Source organism: Magallana gigas, chromosome 5, assembly GCF_963853765.1.
Source record: "Magallana gigas chromosome 5, xbMagGiga1.1, whole genome shotgun sequence".
In the NCBI taxonomy this organism is placed as follows: domain Eukaryota; kingdom Metazoa; phylum Mollusca; class Bivalvia; order Ostreida; family Ostreidae; genus Magallana; species Magallana gigas.
Window position 1 is genome coordinate 46,275,580 of NC_088857.1, and position 8,488 is coordinate 46,284,067.

Consider the following 8,488-nt stretch of genomic DNA (forward strand, 5'->3'; position numbering starts at 1 on the left):
TTAGACCTATTTGACAAGGTCATTAACCCTATTTTACTTTACTCGTGCGAAGTGTGGGGTTACGAAAACTTGGATATTATTGAAAAGGTACATTTAAAATTTTTGAAATTTATTCTTAATCTTAAATCTAGTACTCCAAATTGTATGGTGTATGGAGAAATTGGAAGGTACTAGTATCCGTTGTCACTCTTTGTTAAAATCAAAATGATAATGTACTGGGCAAAAGTTTTGACAGCCAACGATTGTAAACTCACTAATGTAATCTATTGTTATTTTTATAGATGTTACAAAAATGGATCTTTTATACATCCATGGATAAAATGTATACATGATATACTCAACTCGTGCGGGTTGTCTTATATATGGGAAAACCAAACAGTATATACTGTAGTTATGACTGGCTTAAGTCAATAGTTAAAGAAATATTACAAAATCAATTTGTACAAGATTGGAGAATTATAATGGATAACTCACCAAAATGTATCAATTATAGAATTTTTAAAACAAATCTCAATTTAGAAAAGTACTTTTTGATTTTACCTACAGATCTACGGATCACGTTTACAAAATTACGAACATGTAATCATCGATTCCCCACAGAAACAGGTAGATGGCATAATATTGAAAGAAATTTAAGAAAATGTACAATGTGTGACTCTAATAGTATTGGGGATGAATTTCATTATATTTTAGAATGTACACATTTTGTAAACAATAGAAAAATGTTTTTGCCCAAGACATATTATGAAAACCCAAACACTATAAAATTTAACGAGCTCATGAATACTTTTAATGTAGAAAAACTAAAAAACTTGTCAATATTTATTAAGAAAATTTTCAAAGTCTGTTCTTCCAGAAACCAACTTTAACAACCTATTGTATTGTAATTTTAACCTTTTCTCGTCATTATTACTCCTACTGTATATGTGATCCTTGACTGTGTTCGTGTACATTTGTATATACTGATTTTGAACCTCAAATACCAGTGAACTGGTCTTGAGTGAATAAAGAATTGAATTGAATTGAATTGATGTCAGCAACTCAGTAAAACAAAAAATTGAACATTTGATAAAATGTCATTCTATCAATGAAACAAACGAACAAATAAAAAAAAATTGCGTCCTAATATCAATATCAAAAACAAAAGATTAAACATTTTTTTAAATAAAACAAAGAACAAAACATCTTAGTGTCAGTATATCAAAGAAACAAAGAATAAAACATCTTAGTGTCGGCATATCAAAGAAACAAAGAATTAAACATATTGGTGTAAGTGTATCATTGAAACAAAGAATCAAACATCTTAGTATTAGTGTATCATTGAATAAAGAATCAAACATCTTAGTATTAGTGTATTATTGAAACAAAGAATCTAACATTTTAGTGTTAGTAAATCAAAGAAACAAAGAATCAAACATTCTAGTGTCAGTGTATCAAAGAAACAAAGAATTAAACATCTTAGTATTAGTAATTAAAGAAACAAAGAATTAAACACCTTAGTATTAGTAATTAAGGAAACAAAGATTTAAACATCCTTGTGTCAGTGTATCAAAGAAACAAAGAATTAAACATCTTAGTATTAGTGTATTATTGAAACAAAGAATCAAACATTCTAGTGTCAGGGTATCAAAGAAACAAAGAATTAAACACCTTAGTATTAGTAATTAAAGAAACAAAGAATCAAACATTCTAGTGTCAGTATATCAAAGAAACAAAGAATTAAACATCTTAATATTAGTGTATTATTGAAACAAAGAATCAAACATTCTAGTGTCAGGGTATCAAAGAAACAAAGAATTAAACACCTTAGTATTAGTAATTAAAGAAACAAAGAATCAAACATTCTAGTGTCAGTATATCAAAGAAACAAAGAATTAAACATCTTAATATTAGTGTATTATTGAAACAAAGAATCAAACATTCTAGTGTCAGTATATCAAAGAAACAAAGAATTAAACATCTTAATATTAGTGTATTATTGAAACAAAGAATCAAAGATTCTAGTGTCAGTGTATCAAAGAAACAAAGAATTAAACATCTTAGTGTCAGTATATCAAAGAAACAAAGAATTAAACATCTTAGTATTAGTAAATCAAAGAAACAAAGAATCAAAGATTCTAGTGTCAGTGTATCAAAGAAACAAAGAATTAAACATCTTAGTGTCAGTGTATCACAGAAAAAATTCAACATCTTAGTATCAATGTATCAAAGAAACAAGAAACTAATAAAGTAAAAGTCATTGTGTCAAAAAGAAATTTGTGTTTCACTGTCCAAGAAAAGAGAATTTTAAAAGCATGGTGTCAATGACCAAAAAATCCAAGAAAAAAGAACGAGACCCTATCACTGTGTCCGTTGGGAAAAAACCTCCACTTGGTATGATGACATTTTCCGGTGTCAATATGTCAGTGACATCCGAACATAGAAATGAAATCAGCTTTGTCATGCTTCAAACTTTTTCGCTGAAAAAACCTCATAATTACTTCATAAATAAGTAATACACTGTCAAAGGATAATTAGGTTTATAAATTATTCTTTTTTCTAAAAAAAATTTTGACTTAAAAAAAATTCCAACCCATTTTAAAGTAAAAATGTTTAATAATTTATGGCAAAGTAATGGGTTGATGCGCTTAAATAAAAATTACATGACTATGTAGTGCAATGGTTTAATGCGCTTAAATAAAAAATGTTTGAATTCATGTACTCAATCATTAAAATTTCATTTAACGAGTCTTTGAAGATGAAGGTCGATACCTTTCACAAACACTCTGTTCTACTGCGTTGCAATCGTTTGTTTCGTTCATTTACTCAATGTGAATTCATATCACTTTTATTGCATTAATTTAGAGAATGAGCAATTTTGACACACACTGTCATACAGTACAATATTAGTTATTATAGCATACAATGATATTTTGACCATTCTGTTCAATATCACGAATTCAAAAAAAATTATTCTTGTCATTGCGACTATTTCCTCCATTTTTAAACGCACTCGTTAGCTGATTACCAGTACATCGACTAAATAATGCGATACGTCTGGAATAACACAGATTCTCCCTGTAAGCTTCAATAATATACACAACAGGTATGAATTATTTACCTGTAATTGGCACACTATCGACGTAATACATTTATCTATCATATAGTCGAAGTTGTGTGTGGTAATTGGGTTTTTTTTTACGCAATTGGGGTCAATGTTGGTCCATCAGGTGAATGTACATCCTAATATATGAATAAGTATCTTTCACGAATCGATTCCAATGGTAAAGGTACATACAAGTACTAGTAGATACCGCATTTTGTGTATTTCAGTGAACTTGCGGGTTTACAAAAAGTCTGAAATATTGTCCTAGATTTTTTCAGCTAAACTCATAAGTTCAAAATTTGATTTCTGGTTTTTTTTTTAAATCATATGTTGTACATATAATAACGTTGTAAAAGCATTCCGAATTCGGAGACAATCTCTTTATAGATAATTTATTCATTCCAGGATATAAACTTTGATGTTACATTGTGATTTAATATGTACCATAACCCAAGTATAAGTTAATAATTGATACACCTTGTATGAAGCGTGATGAACTATAACTGTTAATATTACAAAGGTGACTTATAGGCCCAATGGGCCGGGTGCCCAATATTCATGTACAAGTAGTTGTTATAAAATTTGTATCATACGGCACAGTTGTACATAGTATGCACATGTCACTATAAGAAATAATTTACTTACTTATAATTGTTTCGCAAATGGCAACTATAGTAATATACAAGAGTGACACCTTTTCAAAGAATAATATTTTTTAAAACGACGTTTCAAGTCTCTTATTTATATAAACACGATGAAAATGTAGCAATTACATGTGTAACTTTAACGGACTAAAGATAAAGCAAAAAAAAAAAAAAATACGTCAAAGTTCCTGCTAAAATAAATCCAAGCTACATGTGTTACATGTGTTACATGGGTTTAATTATCACATACTCGTGTAATGAATAATGTTGTTATATTCACTAATGAATAAAAAAAATCGCCAAACAATAGCTTAAGTTCTATCCTGTTTCTTTTCTGAACATGTATATATGATAGTATTATGTGTGATATTTCGCCGATTAGTTTTGCTTTGGGGTGACAAAGAATTAAAAGTGTGTCCAATTTCATTCCTTAACACTTGATCAAAAAGCAACATGATAGACTGAGGACGTATTCCAAGCTGTGACATACATCCTGGTAGGCCTTTCCCGTTCTCCCGTGGATTTTTCTCTCGCAAATCATTCCGTTGTCGGGCTGAGTGTAAATGAATGGAGTATTAAATACGACCTGTTACAAGTTTCTCGTTATCATTTAATAATTGATGAATAATTTTATAAAATCAAGTAATCTAAAAAACAAAATGAATTAAAACCCCAGAAAACGAATAGAAATCAAAATGTTGTGGGTTATTTAATTTCAGTTTACGAAGTGAGTCATTGTGCTGCGTTGGGATTTGATACTTGGAGTCCCATCCCTATTGCAAAGCATACTATTCAGACTTGCTCGTTTTGAATTCATAAAAAAGATAAAACATTCATGTATGTTTTGAGATCATCTACGGGGGTTTTGAATAATGATATTTGAAGATAGAAGGAAACGATTCTGAAAAAAAAAACCCACTGGATTTTGATCCATCGTAGGAATACTTGTTCCCGGATTACAAGCCAGCCTGGGATTTTACTTTTTCTTTGCAGGTAGAATACCCGATAAAAGGTAGACGTTTTCCACAGTAGTGCAGGAGATTACGATAAACCCATAGTATCTGTTTGCAATCAAGATAAGTAGTTAACGCCGTAAATAAAATCGAATATTTGCTAGGAATATATTTGTAATTATAAACAAAATAAATATGAACAGCATAAAGAAAAAAAAATCAATTTATGCGAACATTGATCTCAATATGAACATCACCACTGTACCATATGTATCATTCTGAATTAAGCTAAGATTAAAGGAACCACGAAATTTCGAAGCAACCGTATTAAACACTGTTAAACAATATATGGAGTAGGCACTATACTGCCATTTTCCATCCAGTTGTTCAAAGACACCAAAGAACTAACCAAGAAAACTTACTGTACGTTCATCTGCTTAAAGGGACCTGGGCACGATTTCAGATGAAAATTTTATCTTTGATTTTTATGTACAAAATAGTTTTCTTTTGCATTTTGAATGATTCACCAAAATTTGAATGTTAGAAGTCATGTTACAAGCGAGATACAGAGGAAAGAAGTCGTTGTTATGTAAAGAAAGCTCGAGTCGTATATTTCTTTAAAAAATACTGTAATGTAAAGAAATTGCCATTTCTTTATCAACATAACATGTGGAAACAAGATAAACTGATTCAATGGGTTCATAAATAATTCCATCAACAACAAACAGCAACAAATATGCAACCATTAACAGGACACGAGCATTGTTTACAAAACAAAGAATTCTAACCTCTATAACTCGCTTGTAACTCGATATTTGACTTTCAGATTTTGTCAAAGCATTGAAAAATCTATGTTAACAATTCTAGACATAAACACTGAAAAAATTTAAAATTTGAAACTTTTGAGCTCAAATCGTCCTTAGTAGATAAATAAATAAATCGGGAAAATATATGAAAATGGAGTGTTTAGATCTACTTTCTGGTCGAAAATGTGGTTACATACTCGAACCGATTACAAATTCGGTTTATCAGGTTTTCCTTTATACGAGATCAATATGACAACAAAGAGTGCAAAGTACTCCGTCATAAACACCATTGAGCGGATCCCTACTGTAAAACGACAGTTAGCCTTTGAAAAGAAAGATAAATCCCAGTGATATTAACATTTATAAAAACGTGATAAAAACAACTTAAATTGATAGAAAACCTTAATTGGCTTAATTGAAGGAGTGAAAACATATGAAGACGAAATATATAACGTTTCGTATGTAAAATACTTGTACACTTCATGAATGCGTAAAATCTTCCAGTTCAATTTGCGTTTTATAGTTCATACATTTAAGTTACATTGTATATGGATTGTGGATATGTCTTCCTGTACAAAGAAAATATCTGTCTACATCTCGTAAATTACGATCAAAGATCTGATACATATAGATGAAATCAGTTGATAAAATATTCAACAGCGAGCATTGGTTTTTTGGAACAATAACTTGTAGAAGCGGATGTACATGTTCATAGTTGGGAGACCGCCGAAACAAGCATATAAACCTGTTCAATCCGCTCATTGCAAGAAAGATCTTCAGATGAGATACATGTAGGATCCAAGAAAACGGTTCTTCGTTTACAGTGATGACAGTTTTGTTTTAGTGGCCAACCGTTCAGTTTTCGGTAACTCCAACGGTTTTTAATAGTGTTGCAATTTTGAAACGTTCGTAACAAGGATTTTTAATGATTAATGGTTTTGATAAAAGTTACTAAATCCTTCATATCTACCAATCCCCTACAAAATTTATTAAGATAATCAATATTATTGTTTCGTAGCTACTCTATTATGTAACTCTATATTCCAGATTTATATGTAACATTATTTCGTTGAATGCAAATAAAATTTAAAATACAAAGCACTTGATTGGAGGGTCTCAATATGAGTGAACTATGATCGAGTATATATATGACGTAAAACAACCACGAATTCATGATCACTCCGTTTTAGTATATATATTAGTATACGATAAACAAAAACCATAATTGTAAGAGTAGACATAAAAGGTGTGACTCTTTAGGATGAAACGGTGCGATTGTGCAATTGTCTTTGTTATGTAACGTCAGACGACTTGGTGTTGGTGAGGGTTATCTGAAGGTTGTGTATAAAAGCCTCATTGATCCAACAATTAGTCACATTACAAGAGCTCCAAGGTAAGTCATTCGTTTTTCGGATAATTATGTGTTGTTGTTTTGTTTTTTTTTATTTCGAAATAAATAAACCCAACAACTTTTCAACAAATTCAATGTTAATACTAACACGTAATGCAGCACTGCATTATGTATAAATTATACACATTGTAATTATGTTTTTCTTCAGAAACTGCAAAGTAACTGTTCTAAGGATACCATTTTAAAGTTGCCAATATTACGAAATAAGAAAATGCTTCCAATCACAAAAGTAAACAAACGGTTAATTTATGTTTGTTATACTTTCATGTTAAATACTGAAATCTGATTGGTTAAGACGCAGTTAATAATATTTACTATTACCCTCAGCGTTAGCAATGCACTTGGCAACGGGTAACATTAAAAAATGTTACATGCGCGAAAATTATGCGCGTACGGTTCGCTGTAGAATTCACGTTATTCCTATATAAAAGCAGTAACATTTTCTTAAAAATTTTAAAAAAGACATTTAGTATAACAAAATAAATAGTGCCTGTTTGGGAGGATAACAGTTGAAATTGACACCCCTCGAAAACCATTGTCAACCTCCGCTTCGCGTCGGTTGACTGGTTTTCTCGGGGTGTCAATTTCAACTGTTACCCTCCCAAACAGGCACTATTTATATAATGTATAACTAATAAAGTTTTTCTAATATGTTGCTTGTTTAATTTTGCAAGTTATTACTGTATTAGAGAACCCCTCAACTAATTATAATATTTTTAGTGTCTTATTTGGCTTGTAAAACTATTTTCATTCTTTGACCGTTATGCAGGTCTCGACAACTGGATGCTTAATTCATTTTGTTGCCTCATGATTAGGATGCTCAAACTCATTGTGTTTTCATGTTTGATTGCCAACGTTTTGACAGTTCCACATAGAAAATTTATCTTGGATAAACGTAAGTTAAAAAATTAGCGATATGTTGTATATTAAATTTCTGAGTGATCAGTACAAAAACGCAACCATCTTAATGAGTGATCATCTAAAAAGAATTTATTGAATTTTCAATATCATGAAAAATAATGAATTGAAAATAATTTCTTTTAGATTTAAAAATTTCCAAGAATGTTTGTAAAAAAATCAATATTTTTTTTTTATTACAGCCATCACGGGAAACTGTCACCACGGCACCGCATGTAATGGTTGCAACACAGCTGATATCATCGGTCACGGTTTCTGTTGCTACAACTGCTACGGAGCTATGAAAATAGATGTTACTGTAGACGGAGTGCATTGCCAATGCTGAAACTTTTGTAATACTGTTCATTTTGTTTGCCATGGAAAAATAAAACTCCTCTGTTCATTTGTCGTTTTCTAAGACTATTCATCTCTTTTTTTATTTCTTTTATTTGATTTAATAAAAGCACTCGCATTGTAAATTAATGACGATTAATAATAAAATGTAATCCAAGTTGTTTTCATTTCTTTATTTTTCTTTTTAAATTCAGTTTTTAGTACGGTTTATCAGTATATTCTACAAGTTTATTAGTATTATATTTAACCAAAATTCGGAATATTTAAGAGTGTACAATGCGTTGATTTTCTTTCATCATACTTGAAAAAAAAAACCCAAACAATACCACAGGAATAAC

At 30.3% G+C, this 8,488-nt stretch overlaps 1 long non-coding RNA gene across 3 annotated transcripts; it reads left to right on the forward strand.

Moving 5' to 3' along the window:
• Positions 1-6,756: 6,756 nt before the first annotated feature.
• Positions 6,757-8,199, forward strand: LOC105341858 (uncharacterized). Of its 3 annotated transcripts, none has more exons than XR_902409.4 (3): positions 6,757-6,881; positions 7,669-7,794; positions 8,000-8,199. It is a non-coding gene; the product is annotated as an uncharacterized lncRNA (long non-coding RNA). The 3 variants fall into 3 exon arrangements; XR_010714319.1 differs by lacking the exon at positions 6,757-6,881 and adding an exon at positions 7,107-7,128; XR_010714320.1 differs by lacking the exon at positions 6,757-6,881 and adding an exon at positions 7,128-7,149.
• The last annotated feature ends 289 nt before the right edge of the window (positions 8,200-8,488 follow it).